The following is a 23,065-nucleotide window of genomic DNA, read 5'->3' on the forward strand; positions in this document are numbered from 1 at the left end:
TGCAGAAGAAGACCTATGCCCCATCTAAATGCCAGTTAAGGCCTATTTTGATTAAATTGATTCCTAGCTTTATTAGTTACATTTGTGTTCATTTTGACTGAAATGGCTCAAGAGTTTATCTGAGTTCCAGAAATAGGCCACATATCGAGAGACATTACCAAATAATCATGTGACCAATCAGGACTCTTGAGCAGGGCTAATGAAGGAACAGATTAAGACGTGTGCTTGCCGGCGGAGATGCCTATAGAGTGCTGCAAGGTGAATCATTATCTTACAAAGCAGGTGGCACAAGCATGTTACAATACGATCAAACGAAGCCATAAGGTGCTTCATGGCCTCAGATCAGACCCTGGCCTCCATGGCTTCTTGACTAGGCTAGTGCCTGGCATGCTACCTGGGAGTACCTGTGAAGGTTGCACTGAAATGAACTAGCCCAGCATGTTGCTGTCTGCTGCCAAAGTGGAATGAGCCAGAGAAAGAACATCACGTGGGTTGCTGTACACTCTGTGCTCCCTATCCAGCCTGAAGCCAATTCAAAGTTTTGTTCTTGATTTTTCAAGGCCATTAATGGATAGGCTCAAGCGATTTTGGCTCACCACCTTTCACTGCATGACATACCATGGCTGCCACAATCAGTTGGGCTGTCCTCCATAGTGACGTTCACAGAGGCTGGGGGCATAATATTCTCAGTCATGTTCTTCTGGCCTGTGGCACTCCCTCCCCAATATGCAATAAAGACCCACCTCTTTGTGCAGTTCTAGTCTCAGTAATGCTATTACAGAATGACTGAGGTGTTGAGGAAGTCAGGTGGGAAAGTTTGCCTTTGGACACAGAATTGATGTGGTTCCTTTTTTTTTTATGGCACTTAATGCAGAGTTAGTGGTGCTAGAAATGAAATGAACACATAGGCGGAGAGACAGCTCATAATTAGTTTACCATTTGTTACATTTTAATTGTTTTAGGACACTAATTAATTATCTCAATCTTCTAATCATTTTTAAATGTAGATAATTATTTAACTATTTGGGACACCAAAGAACTGGCTTAATTCGGTCTACAACTTCCATGAGATATGACAGGCCCAACCACTCACGATCAAGAGACAAGACATTTTCTGCCTTGATATTTTGAACCCTGCTGTGCTCTTTCCTCATGCATCCCTGCCCTGCTTCCACAGGTGAATTCACAGACACTGTCAGCTCTGTTCACATTCTGGTCTGGACTGAATGGGCCATGTTCATTGGAAAGTTGAGAGTTCGCTACCCACTAATGGCGCAGAGTCAACAAGCAGGCTCACAACTGGGCATTGCTTCTTCTCAAAACCTGCCAAGTGAAATGTTGGAAAACAAAAGAAAATGATGAAAACAATATCTCCAAAACAAGACTGTGAAGAAATGTCCCCCAGGATTGTCAACGGAACGTTGTTCAGAATTGAGTTTCTAGGGTTGATGTTTGCAGCCTTTAGGTTAACCTGGTGCCATTCTCATTAAATTAGGGTTTAAAGACTAAACTACCATACAGAAAGCGTATTAACTGAATAATGCCTTACCGAACATGCTCAAAAAGGTAAAAAGCGAGCTATAAAGAGATATTCCAATCATTTTTCACACCCTCTTCATGAAGTCAACTTTGTTTTGTAACCGCTCTGACATGAAATGTATCGAGCAGTTGAGCTGAAAGCCACAGATTTTCCAGCCACCCTGCATCTCTGAATCACTAAAGCAATTTCCTTAATTAAACTGAGATTATAAAACTCAAAGTCTGGAAAGCCCCCACCGTTCATGCAGTAGTTTCCCCATCTATAAATGGAGGGCAGGGATACTGTCCTACCTCCCTCAGGGTTGTGACGATTAACTGGTCAATATTTGTACTGCCCCTTGCACCATGGAAAATGCAATCTCAGTGTTAAGTATGATCATTAGCAGTATTTTTACAAAAGACAAATAAACCTCATAACATCCCTGCGAGGCAAACATTATTCATTACTTGTACTATTGTAGTGTTTAGGGTCCCTAGTCAGAACAAGAACACAGTTTCTGCTACAAGGGGCTTACAGTTAAGTATTAGACGATAGATGGAGGCAGACAGACAGGCAGGCTGGGGATTAAAAGGAAACAATGAGACGATATTGGTCATCAGGATAGGCAATGATAGGGATTATCCCAACTTTACAGAGCAGGCAGGTTAAGCGTTTGCCTGTGGTCACAGAGGGAGTAGCTGATGAGAACTCTGTGGTTCCTGACTCCCTGTCCTATGCTCAGCCACACCTACTGCCTTTCTTCACATGCTTCTCTGTGTGTTTATTGCCCTCTCCTGCCCATTTGTAATAATCCTCCTTGTGCTTGTGTGGCAATAGGCAGGACCTAAATAAATTAAAACGATCACTGCAAATGCTAGAAAATGGACAAATGGCCTCAAATGCAGCCCTGGAAAGTGCAACGATTTCTTTCAGAGCATGTAGCTCAATCAGATTTTGCCAAGGTGCAAATTCATAAAACCTTAGCACACCCTTACTTCCTCTTATTTGTCTCTTGTTTTTTAATTTTTAAAAACAGATAATTTAATGCTGGGGAAAGGTGCAGAACTGGCATTCTTAGGAACAGGTACAGAGCAGCAGCTGCACAGCAAGCTCATACACTAGCCCAACAGGACTCAGACTTGACCTTGAAAAATCACCTCAAAGGGAGATGTATCTCCGGCCTATTCAGTCCTTAGCGTCTCTACTGAGAGGAAACAATTTGTATCAGTGTGATGGTGGATTCTGTGATGTGGAGGCTTGGCCACTGAGAGCAGAAGTGAGACCCCTGACTCATTCTCTGACTATAGGTCATGTCATCACACATTTTCTTTTAGTGGAAGGGAAAAGGGAGGTCCTATGGGATCTCTCTCTCTGCCTAAAAAAGGCTGGGTTTGTCCCTTCCAAAACTCTGCTCAGTCTCTGCAAAAATTGGCCAGAAGGGGTCACTCAAATGCAATTTAAGACCACCTCAGCCCACCTTCTCAGCGCCAGCCATTCCTGGGCCTCTCCCATCCCAGGGTCAATGCACTCTTCTCCACTGTGTGGTTGGGGGGAATAACTGTAGTGAGGTTTAATGTTCAGTTTGATGACCTAAATTAGTCTACTCCTAGCCTGATACCAAGGATCCAGCCTCAGCTGCACCCCCAAAGGTCCACAAAAGCCATCTTCAAACAAACAAAATAAGCAACAAAGAGAAAAACTGAGTGGCAAACTCCCAGCAGAACAGACATGATCTGCCCAGCAAGCTCATAGTGTATGAACTATGTATAATAAAATCCTTTAGGATAAAGAAAATGCAGTTGGGCACATTAGAAATAAAACTCACTCTGCATTGCAGAAGGCCCAGGGGAAAGAAACCAGTAAATGCAGCTGGTCTACTTGGTGAGCTGCTATAACAGACATAGCATTACTGTCTGTGCAAAGCCAAGAGCTTTTCTTTTCATTGGTCCCATTGCTTTGATTTCCTTCCTCCCGGGGATGATCAGTTGGAGAATTGTAACCAGAAAGGAAGCACATCCCTGTCACAATATCAGGGTCCATGTCACACAGCATAGGGAGCCTACAACAGATGCACTTTCATTTTCTAATGTTACCTGTGAAGGTCTGGAGTTCTGGTTCTCTTTTAGTGGGAGTTTTAAACACTCTATATTGGGAGTGTCTTTGGAATGGAGAGATGGTTCAATTCTCTTTTATCACCTGCAGTAATCAATATGCACCTAGAGCGAGGATTCTAACCAGTAACCTCAACAGAACAGTCTCAGATTTCTCCCTTCTCAGCATAAATGGACAAGCCAAAGTCTGATAGATCCCCAGCCTTTGCTCTGCTGCACATATCAGTCTTCAGTGTAACACAAAGTTTGTGGCCAGGCTTGGGAGTTCAGCAGTCGTTCAAGGTGATCTACCTGCTCTCCCTATCACCATGCTAACTTTGGGTCCAAGCCAGCAGGATATGCATAACAGCTGCTTTCAATCGCTCAAAAGACACGAAAGAAACCAGCCTGGCCTTGTTCACTTTTATTACCCAGCGTGTTTTCTGATTGTAAAATAGCTTGTTGTTTTCACCCAAAGCAAAGAAGCTATGGCCAGCAGATGCAACCTGGTGCTGCAGTTGCAGGCAGCAACTTATTGCAAACCAGTTCAGATGGGAAGGTGTTTTCTCAGAGCACTACTTTAAATGCCACCAGTGTTGTTCTAGGTGGAGTGAGGGCAAATCTTTACCATTAATCAGCATCTCTGCATACTCCACTGAAGAGCTAATTTGTCACTTTCTATGGGGACAGCACTTGGTAATTCACAACACATTTCCTTCACCTCCAGCGGCAGGAGGACATCGTAGGAAAATGAGGATCTATTTTCTTCTTTCTCCAGCAGTGGAACATCCCCAGCATCATAAATGGCTGTGCTAATTCTGGGCCCTGGGAAGGGGTGGGCAGCTATGTGGCCACTTGGGGAAGATGTATTGTTGCACCACAGAGCATTGCCCTGTGCTGTGAAAATGCTCAACCTGTCTGTTGCCTAAGGTTTGGTTTCACTGAAAGCTCCCTTGCAAGGGACTCTGAGCCCAAGACAGCAAGGTGCTGAGCTTTATTCTTCTGCATTCACAGGGATTTGGCCCTGATCTGCACGTTGCAGGGGTAGGCCCTGTGTTTGGCAGCTTCTTTTCTTAACATCTGTTGGTGCCACTGCCAGAGAAGTGGCACCAAACTTTTCTTCCTAAAATGAGAGGGTTTGGGATGAGAAATTTAGAGAATTTACCTCTCCCTTTATTGCCAACATGCAATGGCATTTGGCTCCTCCACAGTTCCCCACATCTCTGAACCACTGGTAGAAACTTCTGAAACAGGCTTAGAGAAGATTTCTTCTGACACCACTCAAATAGGTGGCAGTCTGATTCTTATGTGCCTCCTTTAGCCATTTGAAAGGAGTAGGTGGAAGCAATAGAAGGTATATTCACACTTTAAACAGGGGGGTATAGATGTCCCTGCTATGATGGAGACATCTATAGCCCTCACTTAACAGTTCTAAAGCCCTCTCTGCAGTATGACCAAAGACAATACAGCATCCCATTGCACAACTAAAACACTTGACAGCATTGCAAAGAACTGAAACCTGAAATTATTGGGCTATAATGAGCAAAATTGAGAGGATAATTACCTAGGTGGGACCTTCCCATCTTTGCTAGACTATAATTTAGAAGAAAAGCTGAACATTTCTCCACATTGGTACAATCTTCCGTATTCTAGTAGAATTTTTGGGGATGCAATATGTTGCCAAACTCTGTGTGTGTGGGGAGGGGACAGGGGGAGGTGGGGTGCCCACATTGTTGGCTAAATTAGCTGTGATTGAGGGAGATAAGGATTTTGTCATTCCTGCTGTATAGCAAGTGAGCTAGATACATAGATGTCCCAATACTGCCTAAGGTGAAAGAGGCATGTAGGTGAAAATTAATATCTAGGAAGGCGGATTTCTCTGTGGATACTAAGCTGACACTGCAGTTTTATTTCCAGGTCACATTTTGTCTGTTATAGAATGAGAAAATATGAGTTTGATACTACTCCTATTTTTAATGCCCCCTGCTTATGCCTTGGGGGAGGAGGGAAAGGATGAAGACGATATGAGGAAATATACCTGAGCCCAGTGATTATTTAAGAAGAATTCAATCCTATGAGAATTTTAATACCCGAGTAGCTGTTGACTCTAGGATCCCATAGTGCACCATCCTGTACACTCAGAATCTAACCATTTTGGATATAGATCTGTAGACTGAGCTGTCTGTCTGTGAGGCCTGATAGGAACTGATGTGTGAGCGATGCATTCCTGCTGCATGCTCAGTGTTATTTAATGTTGATATTCCATGGCTTTGAGTTACTGGGGCAGTGTTCATTGTCATGCCCTCTTCCCTCCATCCACTTCCTTTCTGTTTGCTGTTTTTCACATCTTTGATTGACATCTCTAGTAGGGTGGAAGGAGGAGAAGACAATTTTGCTGTTTCCACCAGGGGTTGCATCAAGAGTGAGGTGTGGCTGCAGTTACACTTAAAGGCATAAATAAGATGCTTTTAAGAAGCCAGGGAACAGACCCTGTTTGCGTTTACATTCCTGGGCAGCGAAGTAACGGGGCGCAAAGTGACCCCTTTCCCCCGCGCACCTCACAGGTCACACCTGGGAGAGCAGCCTCCGCAGCGCTGCGGCCGCCATGCCTGTGCAGGTGGGCGGCTCCCCGGTTCCCGAGTTACCGCCGCACCCGCCAGACCAGCTGAGCCGGCGCTAAAGGGGAAGGACAGAGTGGAGCAGGAGCCGACTGCTTTCCCACGGAGCAAGGCGGAACTAGAGGAGGATCCCGGCTCCCTCCCTGACCTGCTCCAGGGGCAGCACAGCTACGTGCCTCTGGCTCCGTTTAAAGACCGTCTAAGCCCCCAAGGAGCAAACGGTGAGCAAAGGGGTCCGAATCTGGGCCGTGTGTGCAACTCTGAAGCTCCTGATACTGACAAACTGTCCCCAAGTCTCAATAAAAGCCTGCACGGCGATGGCAGCTGTAGCTTACAGGGGAAAGAAGGAGTGGTAGTGTTCCTGGGGATAGCATCTAACACGGAGGAGGGGCTCAGTCTGCCTGGTCCTGAACGGTGGCAGAGGATGCTCGTTTCAGAGTCAAACACTGGCCCCTCTGGCTTTGACTTCTCAGATCCCCTGACTCAGATCCAAAGAGCCATTTATCTAAAGCACAGACTGGAACCGCCGCTGTATGTTTCAGGATATGGCCACCGGATCCCTGGGTGGGTCCTCTTCTAGTCCAAAACCACAGAGGCATTTAGCAGCTAGATGTGATCAGAGACATCCCTGCTACAAGACAGACTCTTTGCAAAACTGAACTGCTCTTAGATGAGTTTTTCCTTTGCCTTAAATAGCCCAAACAGCACGGGAGCAGCTCAGAGTAACCCACACACCTCCTGGGTGTGGTGTTCTGTCCCATCTAGTGGCACCAAGACCACTTAGAGCAATGGTCCCCAACCTTTTTTGTCTGGTGGGCACCAGATGACAAACCACAGACCATGGCGGCGGAGGAGCATCCACCGAAATTCCGCCGACAAGCAGCAACATCATAGGCGTCACCGCCGAAATGCCAACAAGCATAGTCATCCAGAGGCATCGCCGCTGACATATCGCAAAAAATCGGCAGCATTTCGGCGACGACGCCTCTGGATGACACAGCTTTTCCGTGGCATTTCGGTGGATGCTCGTCCACCGGCCAGTACGGGGCTGCCACGGCGCCTGCGGGTGCCGTGTTGGGGACCCCTGACTTAGAGAGAATTAACTGAGTCTGCTCTACGGTCAGCTAACAGCCAGCTGGCTTTTAGCTCATGCGCTAAGCTCCAGAGGTCCCCAGTTCAATCCGACAACCAGGGTCTGTCAGCATTACATTAGCACAAAATTCTCTTCGACAATCCTATTAATGAACCATCATTTGTCACCTCCCACATCCTTCTTCCCCTCCCCTCTATTTTTTGAGTGAAAAAACCCAAACCAGTTAGCATAGATGAGCATGCTTGGTTGCACCTGCTATAAACACATCCTGTGTACCTGATTCAATGAACAGCAAGCCATGCTTGTGCATGCAATTCTAGCCTCCAGCCCTACATATCAACTGATGCCTGTAGCATTGGCTGATTTACTTCCTGAGATGGGTGACTGACACAAATTGGAACTTCAACCTTTTGAAATGTCTTCCCTCATTTTACTGGAAGGATATCATAGGATATAATTGTGCTCCACCCTCTTGGTATCTAGGGTGAGGAAGCTGCTTCTGATAAAACAAACTGAACCTTCACCCACAATTAAAACTGAATAGAGCTGAAGCCTGCAGTTTTCCTGTGGGTTCAAACAATATTTTCATTCTGTTTTAAAATGCATATGTACCTCTTCACTTTCTGCAGTTGCAGTTACTGCAAATGGAAATACCAAAATACTACAAGAAAGGCTATTCCCAAAGTATCTGGGCCCCAGCCAAAACCAGGAGCTCACATCAGAAAGAGCCAAGATCCAGAGCCAAGAAGTTCCGACACATTAGCTTTGAATAGGCATCCAAAATGAACCTCTGGACCACCTGAAACACCCACCATACCCAGGGTTGGCAAAACAGATGGGAAATAGGCATTTTGAATGCCACACAAAGGTGATCTTGTAAAAGGTGATGATTGTCATGGGGGTCACTGGATGAAACCAAGTACACTACTAATAGCCTTGAAGCTCTGTCCTTTAGGAATATTTTGGTATGGCCTAGCTCATATTTAAGAGGCAATTAATGCATGCTGTTAAATGGGGGTTTTCCTTTCCCACTTTTGCCTCCCCAAAATCCCACCATGGTGTAAATACAATAAGCTCCAATAACTTGGGCATGACGGGTGCTATTTAATATCAGTAACTGTTCCTAAAACAGGGCACAAACAATATTATAGGAGAAGAGCAGGGGGGAGAGAGAGAAAGGACCTGTGTGTTATTAGACACCACTGGTGTGGTGCTCTGTGCTGTTCAGTGTTGATAATAGTTGGCTGCGTGCATGTGTTCCCTCTGTGTGCTGCAGACAGATGACACAGCAGACCTCGAGAGAACTCCCAAAGACCACAGACTCCGATAAGGTACGAAGGCACCCATCCAGGTTTATTATCAAACGAAACACAGTCTTTAGCTCCCTGGATCAGATGTCTAAAGTTCTGTTAGTACATATGTGCTCCTGGAAAATGGACATAGCCCAGTCAGTGGTGGGACACTCCACTGCCCGCTAGGCTGAACAGAGATACCGCCCCAGGGATGTATTCCTATACACAGGTACCAACAAGTTACACATCACTCCTGACGTATTGAGGTGCAACCAGTAGCATAGCTGAGCGGGGACAGTTGGGGGAGCAGCCATTCCCCCACTGAGCACAAGTGGTGCCTTGTCAATTTCCTGGCGCCTTTGTACTCACCCGAAGGAGCGATAAAAAAAAAAAAGGTGCCACCCGCTGCGGGGCTTTTATTTTACTCAACTGGCGGTGCTCTGGGTCTTCAGTGGCGGCACCTTCACTTGCTCCGGGTCTTCGGCAGCATTATGGCAGCAGGACCCTCAGTGCCGCCAAAGACACCCGGAGCAAGTGAAGAGCCCGCCGCCGAAGACCTGGAGTGCTGCTGGGTGAGTAAAAGTGCTGCAATGGGTGACGCCTTTTTTTTTTTACTGCTCCCCCTGTTCCCTCCACCTGGCTATGCCACTGGGTGCAAGGTGCCGCCTCTCACCTTGTACATGTTGGTTCGAACAAAACAACTCTGTCCATCATATTACCCTTTTGCCCCTGTCTTTAGGATGGGTCAGCTTGTTCCTTGTTATGTGTGTGGAATGTGCAAGTATTGGAGTATTCTGATATCTCTAATGTCCAGTACCTTTTAGGTATGTATCTTTTTGCAACATCAGCCCTTTTCTTGCAGCTTCTGTGAGCAGGGCCTGCCTCTGGCTCACAGCTTAACTTTGCTTTATGTTAGCAAAGGCTTGACCTTTACTTTAGTTCAGGCCTTAGGCCTCATACCAGGCCTCTGATAAGGGTTTATGTTTCAGGGCCTCATCTTACTACACTGTGCATCTGTAACAACCACAGACCCTGGTCATTATCAGCAAGGGCGGCTCTAGACATTTCGCCGCCCCAAGCACGGCGGCATGCCACGGGGGGTGCTCTGCCGGTCGCTGGGAGGGCGGCAGGCAGCTCCAGTGGACCTCCCGCAGGCATGCCTGCGGAGGGTCCGCTGGTCCCACAGTCCGCAGGTCCCACGACTTTGGTGGACCTCCCGCAGGCACGCCTGTGGGAGGTCCATCGGAGCCACGGGACCAGCGGACCCTATGCAGGCACGCCTGTGGGAGGTCCATCGGAGCCGCCTGCCGCCCTCCCAGCGACCGGCAGAGCGCCCCCCCGCGGCATGCTGCCCCAAGCTCGCACTTGGCGGGCTGGGGACTGGAGCCACCCCTGATTATCAGGCAGGATTAAATCGGAGACCTCTGCAGCTTAATACATGATCCTCTACCGCATGAGCTAAAGGCCAGCTGGCTGCTAGCTAAGGCTGTAGAGCAGACTCATTTTATCTCTCTCTTTAAGTGGTCTCAATGCCTGGTCTGGATGGGACAGAACACTACACCGAGGAGGTGTGTGGGTTACACATCAACATACCCTAGACCAAATACTGAAGATTACAGCTACATAACACTAAAATGTAAGAAAAGTAACCAGATCTTCCCTGGGACAAAAGTCCTGTTAACACACACGTACATTAACTATAGAACCTGATACCATACGAAGCTGCTGAAGGAAAAACAGATGGAGGCTAATTGCCTAATCTTTAAATATTTACATTGTGATTTTTACCAAATATAAAAACACTGTACAGCAGGAAGAAAAAACAACCAGAATTAAAAACATTCAATCTTGAGAATTTTTTGTTTGTTCGTTTGCTTTGCAATTCCAGCAAGTATTATTTCTGTATTCCTCTTTAGCTGACACAATTCAGTTGATAGGCCAAATTCCTCTATGGGTAACCTCTCTAGGGAGAAGGTGAAAATGCTGTAGAAATTGTTTCTTTGCTTTGTTGTTTCTCATTTGTGTTTTGTAGAGTCACTCCATAAAGATCTGTCTCTTGGTGCTTTTATAATAGCTGCCACTCTTTACTGGAATTGACCAAACAGTATTGGACAGAGCTGGGCAAAATGTTTTGGTTGAAACTTTTTTTGATGAAAAATTTAGATTATGGGTCGACCAACACACCATTTTGTGAATTTAAGTTAGTTTTGCCAAACTGTTTCAGTTGAAAAAAAAAACCCTAACTAAAAAAAAACCCAAAAGTTCTGAAATAACTGAAATGTTTCATTTTTTCCTCTTAGAAATGAAATATTGTGATTTTTCAATTTCAAATGAATTGGTTTGAAATTTCCTTCAGTTTTATTTAAAAATTTAAAAATTCAAAGCAAAACAAAACATAACATTTCATGGAACTGAAAACATTTTTTAATATTTTGATTTGCTGAGTATTCAAAATAAATTGTTTGGCGTTGATCTAAAATGAACTTTTTTTCTAAATTTTCAGACCTGCTGCCAAATCAAAAAATCAGTTGTTCTCACAGCTCTAGTCTTGGAGTTCTCATACATTTCATGCTCAGTTAAAACCCATATGAAAAGCACCAGCAGGATTAGTCTCCAGGAGGAACCAGCAATAGGTGCTGCTGCTGCTGATGCCATTAAATGAGAATGAAAAAATGCAACATTACAGCTTTTAAATGCACTGAAGTCTGGAAATTCAAAGCTAGTTTTCCCCTATAGATCTGATGTAAGAGTTTGTATTACTATACGCAGGGTTGATTATTCATTCTTATTGCAACGTGGCCAAATGATAGTCATGGCAGGTGTTTTCCTGATTTTTGTGAATTTAAGGGCTCAGCCATAACATTGCATTAGTACGTGTACAAAACAGGTGTGTCCAACTCATTGTAGCAGGTCTTTCTGGCATCATTTCTAGTCTCTATAGCCACATCATTTCCCATAGCTGTATTTCCAATAGGTAGCATTTCCCCAAATCTATTTTAATCCCCTCATTTTCCAGTTCATTATCCCTTTTATTGGCTTTTTCAGCATTAAGGTCTAGTACAGTGCTTCATTTGTGCCAGGCTTTCCCAAGGCCGAGCCCGAGCCCCAGCACCTCTAGGCTTGGTAATTCATAGCCTTGGCACCTCTGGGCCTGCCGTGTCAGTTATGAAAGTAAAAAAATTGCTTGAGCCCCCAGCATCTAATTGCTTGAGCCCCAGCACCTCTTTCAACACAATTAAGCATTGGTTTAATGTAATGACAGCCACTAACTCAGTGCTTGGCTTTCCTCCATTGCAAGTGGACTTTGGCTCTCACCTTTTCATGTGAAAGCTGTGTTTAGAGGGCTCTTCAATGAACTGCCCTTTATTACCTAATCATAGAAGTGTAGGGCTGAAAGGAATCTCAATAGATCATCTAATCCAGTCTCCTTCACTCGAAGCAGGACTAAGTAATAACTAGTGCAGGAGTAGGCAACCTATGGCACGGGTGCCAAAAGCAGCACATGAGCTGATTTTCAGTACCACTCACACTGCTTGGGTCCTGGTCACCGGTCCAGGGGCTCTGAACTTTAATTTAATTTTACATGAAGCTTCTTAAACATTTAAAAACCCTTATTTATTTCACATACAACGATAGTTTAATTACATATTATAGACTTATAGAAAGAGACCTACTAAAAACGTCAAAATGTATGACTGGCACGTGAAACCTTAAATTAGAGTGAATAAATGAAGACTCGGCACACCATTTCTGAAAGGTTGCTGACCCCTGAACTAGTTCATTCCTGACACTATTTTCTAGCCTGGTCTTAAAAACTCTCAGTGACGGGGATTCCAAAACGTCCCCAGGCAATTTATTCCAATGCTTAACTACCCTGATAGGAAGTTTTCCCTAATGTCCAACCTAAACCGCCCTTTCTACATTTACTCCCTTGCTGCTTGTCCTATCTTCAGAGGTTAATGAGAACAATTTTTCACCCTCTTGCTTGTAACAACCTTTTATGTACTTGAAAACTCAGTCTTGTCTTCTTTTCTCCAGACTAAACAAACCCAATTTTTTCAATTTTTCCTCATAGGTCATGTTTTCTAGACCTTTAATCATTTTTGTTGCTCTTCTCTAGACTTTCTCCAAATTGTCCAAATCAGGGATTGGCAACCTTTGGCACGTGGCCTGTCAGGGAAACCCACCGGCAGGCCGGGACAGTTTGCTTACCTGCAGCATCTGCAGGTTTGGCCGATCGCAGCTCCCACTGGCAGCGGTTCACCATTCCAGGCCAATAGGGGCTGTGGGAAGTGGAGCAGGGCGAGGGATGTGCTGGCCACCGCTTCCCACAGCCCCTATTGGCCTGGAACGGCAAACAGTGGCCAGTGGGAGCTGCGATCAGCCGAACCTGCAGATGCTGCAGGTAAACAAACCATCCCAGCCCGCCAGTGGAATTCCTTGACAGGTCACGTGCCAAAGGTTTCCGAACCCTGGTCTACATCTTTCCTGAAATGTGGCACCCAGAACTGGACACAGTACTCCAGCTGAGACCTTATCAGCATGGTACCATAAACAATCAAGGCAGTACATTAAACATCTACCACTCAAAGAAATAATCAGCACATTTCATCTGTATTTATTTTTGGTCAAGAGTGAAAAAACTGGTCAGACACCTTTTTCTCTGCCACTGTGACACAACTATCAATTACCATTGTGCATGTTTAGAGCCTTAGGAAAGGATAATATTAAATGTGTCATTTTAAATTATACAGTTAAGCAAAAGTAGATCTTTCAGCCCTTGCATAATATCACAAGACAAGACATGGATGGGGAGTCAGTAGACCTAGAATTGTTGGCACCTTCCTTATTCTTGCACATTGAATGCAACTGATCTTTGGCAGTTCAAGGCTGCATCTGAAAAACAAATATTAGGCAACATTCAGTTTCAGGGACTGCATTCCTGCTTTTCCATGAAAACCCAGGTAAGTGGGGCTGGATTCAACCCAAACATTCCAAAGCAAGAAACACAGAATACTAGAATACTAGTGTTTTTGAATGTGTAAAATATCAAAGTTTCGCTGTGTTTTGGCTTGGAAGGATTTGATTTTTGTTGGTAAATGTCCATTTCACACAAACTGATGAAAAAATATTTCCATCTTATAATAATAGAAAATTTATAGACAGGCAAAGTAAGAAAAATGCTGCTTGAGAACTTATCAGTTTGATTTAAAAATATTTAGTTTTTATATGTGATGTTGATAGTTTGTGTTAGCAGTTATAAAATTTTAACTTTTTAATTTCAGTGTCTACCATTATTAAATAATTATTGTTGGACCCCACCCCCGTCTATAATTTTGTGCAACTGTGAACATTTAAAGTGTTAAAAATAAAAAGAATGCTTCAAAACTAACATCGATATTACCTATCAAAATTATAAAAAAAAAACATTGAATTATGCCATGCCTATCTCTGGTTCATGGTTATGAGGGACAAGGAGAAAACATACTTCAATGACACTGAGGCAAATAGCTTTGTAAGATTTCAAAAGGCATTTGACATTTCCGTGAATATTTGTGGTATCCTAGTGCAAGATTTTCTCTTTAAGGAATTACTGAAGTATCTTTAAATGTGAGAGATATGGGAAAATTTTAGATTCCTTTGTCTGTTTGTTAGCAACAAATGATTAATCTTGTAAATTAAAAGGATTAGGACGATTTAATTGGTTCTCAAACTTGAATTAATCAGTTGGTCTTTTTCTTCAGAAAGATTAGTGCCAATGCATCACTCTTTGTATGAGAATTCTTCAGCCCTCGTGGGAGTCCAGGACATGCTAGGAAGTAATCATATTTGAAAGGTAAAGCTGAAAGTATTATTATTACTTCTGCAGTGGGCCAAATCCTGAGCACTCTCATCTCTTTTTGATATCAGTGAGGGATGCAAGTGCTTTGCAGATACTCACTTGTTTTCAGGATTTGTCCCAGACTTATGAAATATTGTGATCAGCTCCATGTGCCAATTTTTCTTGAATACCATGGCTGGTTTATTGGAAGCTGAGAAGTTTTCTGTCTGCCTCATGTCTCACCTAAGAAGTAGTGTGTTACTCTGCAGCGTTGGTTTTCAGTTTTTTGCCTACTCCTTCTTCTGCAAACCTAGTAATTGTTTCCTTTTGTCGGGGACTTGAACCCAGACAGCAAAGTTTGTTGTTTGCGAGAGAGACAGGCAACACCAGCAAGGTTCGATTAAAAGCTCTTTATTGACAAGTGCACGCATCAATAGAGAGCAGCTCGTCTCCAGAGAGAACCAGCCTGCTTTTTACATTTTAGAATAAGCCTATATAGACAGTTCTGTTGCATTATAAATTATTTACTTGAGCAACCCACCCTCTTCTTCTAACAACTAGAAACTAGACACCTTTACTATACATACATGCCTAAAGTTAGAAATGTAGGGGAGTTAAAAACAAAGAACAAAACCAGGGAATGAAAAGAAGGAGGCTGGGAAGCTAGGGCTTTTATCAGTTCTTCGAAGGAGCTGCTCCTAACACAGCACATCTGGTACTATGCCAGGAATGCTGCCTCTTTCTTATCTCACTTTTTCCCAGCACTTTGTGAGACATGCTGCTTTTTTCAGCATTTTCCACTCGGGGATTACCCAAAAACCTCTGTTAGCCTGATTTTGGTCAGGTTGACATACCTGGTTTTGTCTGCTATATTTTTATTCAGGCCTAACAATCCCCCCTTTGTCCCTAGAGGACCATAATGGGACTCTTGGGACACATATTTATTTATATATATTAGGGGCTTACTACCTGCCGGGCCTTTTAACCCTGGGGGCTTCTTTACATAGTTGAGCTTTCACACAGCATTCACACCTTATGATTACATAAAGCAACAAAAATTTACAAATAATAACAGCAGCACTTTTAAGCAGATTATGTAGCCATCCACCTACATCAGGCAACCAGCTAAATAAATCACTCCACCAGGAGTTCCAGCTGGGTTGCTTTCCTTCATGATCCCTTGCAATTTTCTTAAGATGTTTTGCTTTTTTCCATATAATGTTATAAACATTAGGAATATATACACAACATTTTTGTCCTATTAAGGCACCTGTCCCTTATTGTGAGGCTAACAAAATGTTCAAAGCCATTTTATTTTGAAGAACCATTTGCGTAAGCTGTTTTTGCTTGGTGGCCAGATTAATGAGAGTTTCACCAGAGTTATTAGCCATTGTTTTTAACACTTTTTGTAATTTTATTATACCTTCCCCTGTACGGTAAGTAGCACCTTCACATGTAAAAAAAGGGCTGCACAGGTTTCTGTTCAATCATTAAGTGCTTTCCAGGTAAGGGGTTGAGACTTGTTAACATCTTCCCTGGCACCTCGCACATTTCTTAAACGTCCAGAAGGAAGGTGATTTTGATATAGGACAGGGGGTTTTAACCAGGCCAAATAGCATGACCCCTTCCAGGAGACAGGCAAGCTTAAATAAGCCTTTGCTTTACAAACCCAATAGACTCCAAACAAGGGATTAGATATAACAAATGCAGTATACTGAAATTTGTAATACCATTCAGTCCAGGTAGAGAGACCATGAAAACTATTAGTAGCATTACTAATACACTGACACACAAGAGTACTTAGTACCCAAAGAATTAAAAGAATGCCTTTTTATGCAGTGTATGCGAATTATTTTTGAATGCTTTAGCACTGCGGTGCAATCAGTGTGTGATAAATTTGGTGCTATAAAGCAACCTATTTTGGTAAACACATGAGGTTTATTCAATACCAACCAATTAAACAAGCTGCAAAAGTTAGCAGGGAAACTATACCAGGACTTTCCAGGCTGGGGTAACCCTTGTACAAGAGTACAATCAGGGCCACGGCTACCACCAAAATGGGTTCCATTAAAATAGGCTTCACAATTGCTAATTCCTACAGGCACATTTCCTGTGCCCAGGAAGCACCACTCACTAGGTCGCATTCACACCGTAAGGTATCTATTAATCTGGATTTCTAAATCTGCCCAGGTTAGGTTCTGCAAGCCTGAGGAGTCCTTCTGTGAAGGAGTTCATGTTATATTTATATAAGAGGTATGGGGTTCATGGGAAGAACATGAAATATTATTCAGTGCTGGCATACGGGCTTTCATTTCATGAGCAAAGTAAATAAAGACATTATATTTATATTCCCTAGTTAATTTAACCACCACAAATAAAAACAACAAACAACACACAAATGAGTTCACCAATTCCCCAAGCAACTATTCGTTGCCATTCCTTGGAGAATGGGCACCAGTATACTTCTTGTTGAACTTCAGCCTCAGGTTGCCCAAAAGGGTAGCAGTCCATGTGTCCTGGGCACGGTGGTCGTCTGCTTCTGGCTCACCCGGTTTGCTGTGGGGTGAACGTGCATGGCTCCCTCGAAGTTCGACGTTGTCTGCTTCTGGGGAACCCTTTACCAGGTTAGGTTTTCGAGCGCTGCTTCTTTTGATCCTGGTATGATGAATCTAAGTGGGAAGTTCCTTGACCCAAACAGCAGTAGAGCTCACCAGGATAGTCTTGAAAGGTTCTAGCCACTGGAGTTGAAGTGGAGTTTTTTAATAAGCTTTGCTTCACATTGGGTCACCTGGCGAAATAGAATAAATAGTTTCCCACAATGGTAAAGATTGAGACTGTGCTGAGTACTGTTGTAATGAAGTTGAATGCTGCTGCAAAGCGTTTACATAAGTTTTTGTTTTACAAGTCAAATCAGTGTCATTAGGTATTGAAACCAGAGAAGTAAAAGAAGGTGGTACATATCCAAAAAGTATTTTAAAGGGTGCTAGCTTTGTCCTAGTATTCGGAGAAGTCCGGACAATATACAAAGCCAAAGGAAAAACTTTCGTTCATTTTATCTTAAGTTTTTTATACAACTTGATTAGGGTGGTCTTTAGAGTTTTATTTATATGCTCCACGTGGCCTGAGCTCTGAGGATGCCAGGGAGCATGAAAAACCCATTTTGTCCCAACTGCTCCAGTAAGTTTCTTGCAAATTTTTGCTGTAAAATGCATTTCCTGGTCAGAATTAATTTTTCAGGAGGGCCAAATCTTGGCATGATCTCATTAAGAAGCACCTTGCAAACTGATTTGGAGTGGCTTTCTTCTGATGGGGGTAATTCAGTAAAATTAATTTGAATGTGCTGCCTGGGCCTATGAGCTCATCTGCACCCCCCAGGCGGTGCTTGTTTATTTACAGCCTTTGGATTACATTGCTGACACAAAGCACATTTTTCTACTGTTCTCCTAGCTACCGCATAAAGTCCTGGAGAAACAAACTGTTTTAGGATAATTTGGGCCATTTTGTTTGCCCCCAAGTGTGTATTATTGTGAATCTGTTGCACCACCTTACTCTGATAACTTTTAGGCAACACATAGCAACCATCGCATTTCCAAAGTCCTGTCGAGTTGGGCTTAGCTTCCCACTTTTACCAGACTGTTTTTTTTACCATCCGGGGCTTGGTGTTGCCAAGTCAAAAGAGGGGAACCAACAGTTAATTGTGTATTTTGTAGTGCAGCTGCCTTAGCAGCTTTATCTGCAAAACCATTTCCTACTGACACAGCATCAGTCTGTTTGGTATGAGCCCTGCAATGAATAACTGCAATTTTTTTAGGGGCTTGAATAGCTTGCAATAACTCAGCTATCTCTTTTCCATGAGTAATCTGAGATCCTGAGGAAGTAATGAATCCTCTCTCCTTTCAAATGGCTCCAGTAGCATGACACACCCCAAAAAACATATTTAGAGTCAGCATAAATATTAAACCTTTTCCCTTTAGCATGAAGGCAGGCTGTGGTTAGGGCTTTTAACTCTGCAGGTTGGGCACTCACCCCGGGAGAAAGAGCTTCCCCTATTAATACAGTCTGCCTATCAGTAACTGCATATCCAGAGTGTCTGATTTCTTCACGAACAAATGCAGATCCATTCACAAACAACTTTTTTTTCCAGTGTCCTTTTGCACCACAATAATGACACCCATTACTTTTAACTTCTTCTTTACATCCTCTGCCTTCCACTGCTTTTTCTTTTATTCATTTATTTCATCCACCTCTGTTCCATTTGTGACTTCTTTCCCTTCCCCCGGTCATTGCTGCTGCCAACAGTGATACTTGCTTCTTTATATCCTTTTGCCTTTCCTTTTTTTTGTCTTTTTCTTTTTTCTTCTCTTTCCCATTAAACATTCTAGTAGCAATGCTAACTACTTTAGACAAACTTTTGCATACCATCTGGATGCTCTTTAAATCTTTTTGCAATATCCTTTGCACATTGTGACATGAAAACCATTTTAACCATCTCCTTTCCATGATTAGTTTTAGGATTTAAATTACCATGCTTTCTAACTTTACAAATCAGTTGAGCACAAAAGTCAGAGAAGTGCTTGTGTGGACGCTGAACACAAGCAGTCACCTTGCTCAAATTTGGAGTAGCCTCCCCTGCATCTCTAATACCATTTAAAACAGCTTTCAAAAATCCATCCAACTTTGTCTTTTGAGCTGGATTATTGGGATTTTAATTAGGGTCAGTAATTAGCCAAGGTGCATTCAAATGACCTACCGATTTTTCTTTTACTTTTTGTCTTTTATCTTCTGTTATGAGAGTATCTAATAACTGATTTACATTTGCCCAAGTGGGCACATGAGTGAAAAAGATTGTGCAGAACATTTTTTCCACTGCCTCAGGATTGTCTCATAAGTGAGGCATAGTGCACTGCCAGTTAAACAAATCTGAAGTTGCAAACAGGGTATGGGTAAAAACCATCTCATGTCCCCAGCAACCAGTGGAACCGGATAAGTTCTCAACGAGGCTTGTAATATTAGGAGTGTCTCAGAAACATTCTCCCTCATGGAGTTAAGTTACCTAGTAGAGGTCTACAAGGGTGAGGATGAGGGCTGCTGTAATATTGGGAGTGTTTGAGAAGCAGTTCCTGGCCAAGTTTGCAAAAGGCTGGCTGGAGGCTGCACAGAGGGGGTGAGGCTGCCTGATTTCTCTGAAGATGAGGGAACATCACTCTGAGCTTCCCCTTGATATTTCTCTGTCCCTGAACTGTCCCTAGCCTGCTTTTGAATCCTCGCACTTCACCAGACAGGGAAGAACAGGAACAAAATTGTTCTCCTTCCGGTGCGGCTCTGGGCCATATGGTGGGGGATTTTTTTTTACAAGAGAACTCCATACAAACAGCTTTAGAAGCTACCCGTCCCCTCATGGGTTTATAATTATACCATACAAATAAATAATCTATTTGTCCTGGCCTAAGATCAACCAAATTATCCCTTAAGGAGTTCACCTATCTGTGGAAAAGGTTCCACCCTCCGGCCAGTCTCTAGTCGGGGACAAATGAAAGGTAAATGACAGCCATTGGATCCAACACAAATTTCTCATTTTAGAATTAACCAAACCGGTTGTCCTATCAATTTCATTCCAATCTCTAAGTATTAGAGACAACGGGGCGTCTCCCGGGCACTTACTGCCAACTTGTCTCATTTGGTGAAGGGACTTGAACCCCACCTCCCCGCGTCGAGCGCTCGCTTATCTCTCCAGGGACTTGAACATCTGGACTGGGACTCAAACCCAGACTGGAACTCAAACCCAGACAACCCGGATCCTGCACAAACTCTGGACTGGGACTTAAACCCAGACCTAAGTTGTCAGAGACTCGAACCCTGACAACCTGGACCCTACTCAACAGGTAGGTGGACGTTGCTGTATTTTTACGAGCTTCAGCTGGTTCACAGAACACGCCTTATCGCCGACGCAGGGATCAGATCACCAGGCAAAGCTCCTCTAAACTGGAGGATGCGCGCTGCATTGCCTTAGGGTCTGATCCCACGCCGGAGAGTCAGACAAGTCCCGGTGGAGTCGCCAAAGATGTTGGGGACTTGAACCCAGACGGCAAAGTTTGTTGTTTGACCGCGAGAGAGACAAGCAAGGTCCGATCAAAAGCTCTTTATTGACAAGGGCACGCGATAGAGAGCAGCTCGTCTCCAGAGAGAACCAGCCTGCTCTTTACATCTTAGTATAGGCTTATATAGACAGTTCCGTCGCATCATAAATTATTTACTTGAGCAACCCACCCCCTTCTTCTAACAACTAGAAACTAGACACCTTTACTATACATGCATGCCTAAAGTTAGAAATGTAGGGGAGTTAAAAACAAACAAAGAACAAAACCAGGGAGTGAAAACAAGGAGGCTGGGAAGCTAGGGCTTTTATCAGTTCTTTGAAGGAGCTGCTCCTAACACAGCGCATCTGGTACTATGCCAGGAATGCAGCCTCTCTCTTATATCCCAGCGCTTTGTGAGACATGCTGCTTTTTTCAGCATTTTCCACTCAGGGATTACCAAAAAACCTCTGTTAGCCTGATTTTGGTCAGGTTGACATACCTGGTTTTGTCTGCTATATTTTTATTCAGGTCTAACACTTTGTAATCCTCCATTCCCTTGTGTTCCTCTTTTATTCTGGTCCACTGGTCATTCTTCTGCAATATCTGTTGGCAGTTAAGAAACCATCTGCATGAGGCAGAATTTTGTCATAAATTCTGATACACTCGGCCCTGGTCCTATACCTAAAACTTATGTCAAACTAGCTATGTTGCTCACACCTCTAAGAAATGTAGTTAAACCAAGCGCTAGATTGATGGAAGAATTCTTCGGTTGACCCAGCTACTGCCTCTTAATGAGGCGGATTTATTATAGCAATGGAAAAAAACCCTTCTGTCCATGTAGCAAGTGTCTACACTACAGCAGTTGCATAGCTGCAGTAGTGCTTTGTAATATAGACACAGGCATGTGATCTCAGAGTCCCAACCATTCTGCAGAAGTTCTCTCATTTAACAAGATTTGGGGTCAGTTACCATTACAATCTGTATTTTTCTACTTTAGCATCCCATGAATTGTTACTTTTTCGAGGTGAACAAGGTTTCTTCCTGTCCATATTGCATTTGGGACAAGGGAGATAGTTAGAGTGATGTGATGTTGTTCACAAGACCTTGTGATGATGTAGTTTTTCTACACACAGGGCATAAAGCGTACCAGGAAGCAAGACAGCAATGGTCTAATCTAATACAACACATCTCTCATGTGCCAAAGGGTTTGTGTCTGCTGGGACTAAAGAATCAACGTTAGCCCAAACACTGAATTTGCTGGCAAGAGGTATTGGTTTGTATCTAACCCTTAGGCTTGGTCTACACTAGAAATTTTTGCCAGTTTAGGGGTGTGATTTTTTTAAACAACATTTCTATACTAACAGTTACAGTAGCATACAAGTTCTTTTGCTGGCACAGATTATTTGTGTGGGGAACAGGTTGCAGAAGCACTCTTTTGCCGGTATAAGATGTGTTTCCACTAGGAGGGTTTGCCGGTATGGCTATACCAGTATGGCTAAGCTGACAATATGTTTCTGCTGTAGCCCTGGCCTTAGTGTTATGTACAGGACAGAACTCCCTCGTGTAAAGACGGACAGGCCTATCTCTCCCCCTCCCCACCACTCCTTCTGTTATGAGCGACAAAGTGGCACAGGAGGAGTGTCACTCAGGTCAATCCAGGAGGTGAAAGCCAGGCCTGGGGCTGGGATTGTGACGGGGGCTCTCATCATGAGCACTCTTGGCACCCCTGCCTGTGGCACTGTGTGGTCCCATCCCTTCTCCCAAGCTGCCACTTCCTTGCCTGTTTGTCATGGGGGAGGAAGGGATGTGGGCTTTGGCTGTTCCCGGGAGAAATTGCTCTCCCAGCCCCCTCTGGCCAGGGAGGGATCCCTAAAGAGAATGATTCTTTCTCCTCCCTCTGCTCTGCTCTGCCCTGCCCCCCACCTTCTTCCTCCTGCCTTGCCCCGCCCTGGCTCCGCCCCTTCTCCTTCTCCTCTGCTCCCTCCCCTCCCTTCTCCCTCTCGCCCTGCCCCCCCCCCCCGGCCTTCTTCCTCCTGCCTTGCCCCGCCCTGGCTCCGCCCCCTTCTCTTTCTCCTCCTCCTCTGCTCCCTACCCTCCCTTCTCCCTCTCCCTCCTGCCCTGCCCCGCCCCCTCCTCCTCCGTCTCCCCCCCCGCCCTGGCTCCGCCCCCTTATCCTCCCCCCTGCTCCTCCCCGTCTTCCCCCCTCCCTCAGAGCGCTACGCCAGGCGGGCAGGAGGAGGCGGGTCTTGCGGCCGGGTCCGCCCCCCCCTCCCCTCCGGAGCTGTAGCTGAGCTCGGCGCGGGCGGGATCTGAGTTTATCCCCCGGCGCTGGGAGTGGGGCGGCCGCGTGAGTGACCCCTGCTGGGAGCGGGGTGCGCGGGCGCCTTAGCGAGGGGGCTCCGGTGGGGGGACGCCCCAGGGAGAGCGGAGAGTCCCGGTGCAGGGATCCTGGTGGGGTGCGTGAGCCCCAGGGAGAGCAGCGGGAGGGGGGTCTTGGGGAGTGGGAAGGGGCGACACCCCGGGGGGAATGCGGGGCCAGGTATCCCCCTGGTAAT

General features: G+C 44.5%; 1 protein-coding gene across 8 annotated transcripts in view; it reads left to right on the forward strand.

The window, feature by feature from the left end:
* The first annotated feature begins 6,359 nt into the window (after window positions 1–6,359).
* Window positions 6,360–23,065, forward strand: part of SLC26A2 (solute carrier family 26 member 2) — a 50,206-nt gene continuing 33,500 nt past the window's right edge. For 3 of the 8 annotated variants that reach the window (XR_004001711.1, XR_004001712.1, XM_030573659.1), the window contains exons 1-2: window positions 20,120–20,315; window positions 21,644–21,777. The gene's annotated coding sequence lies outside the window, so the exon portion shown is untranslated. Of the gene's footprint in view, window positions 6,449–8,596; window positions 8,652–14,356; window positions 14,449–19,928; window positions 20,316–21,643; window positions 21,778–22,769; window positions 22,858–23,065 lie in introns of those variants that run through there. The other 5 variants (XM_030573662.1, XM_030573658.1, XM_030573660.1 and 2 more) reach the window with 5 other exon arrangements.

The sequence above is a fragment of the Gopherus evgoodei genome, chromosome 8, assembly GCF_007399415.2.
Source record: "Gopherus evgoodei ecotype Sinaloan lineage chromosome 8, rGopEvg1_v1.p, whole genome shotgun sequence".
In the NCBI taxonomy this organism is placed as follows: Eukaryota; Metazoa; Chordata; order Testudines; family Testudinidae; genus Gopherus; species Gopherus evgoodei.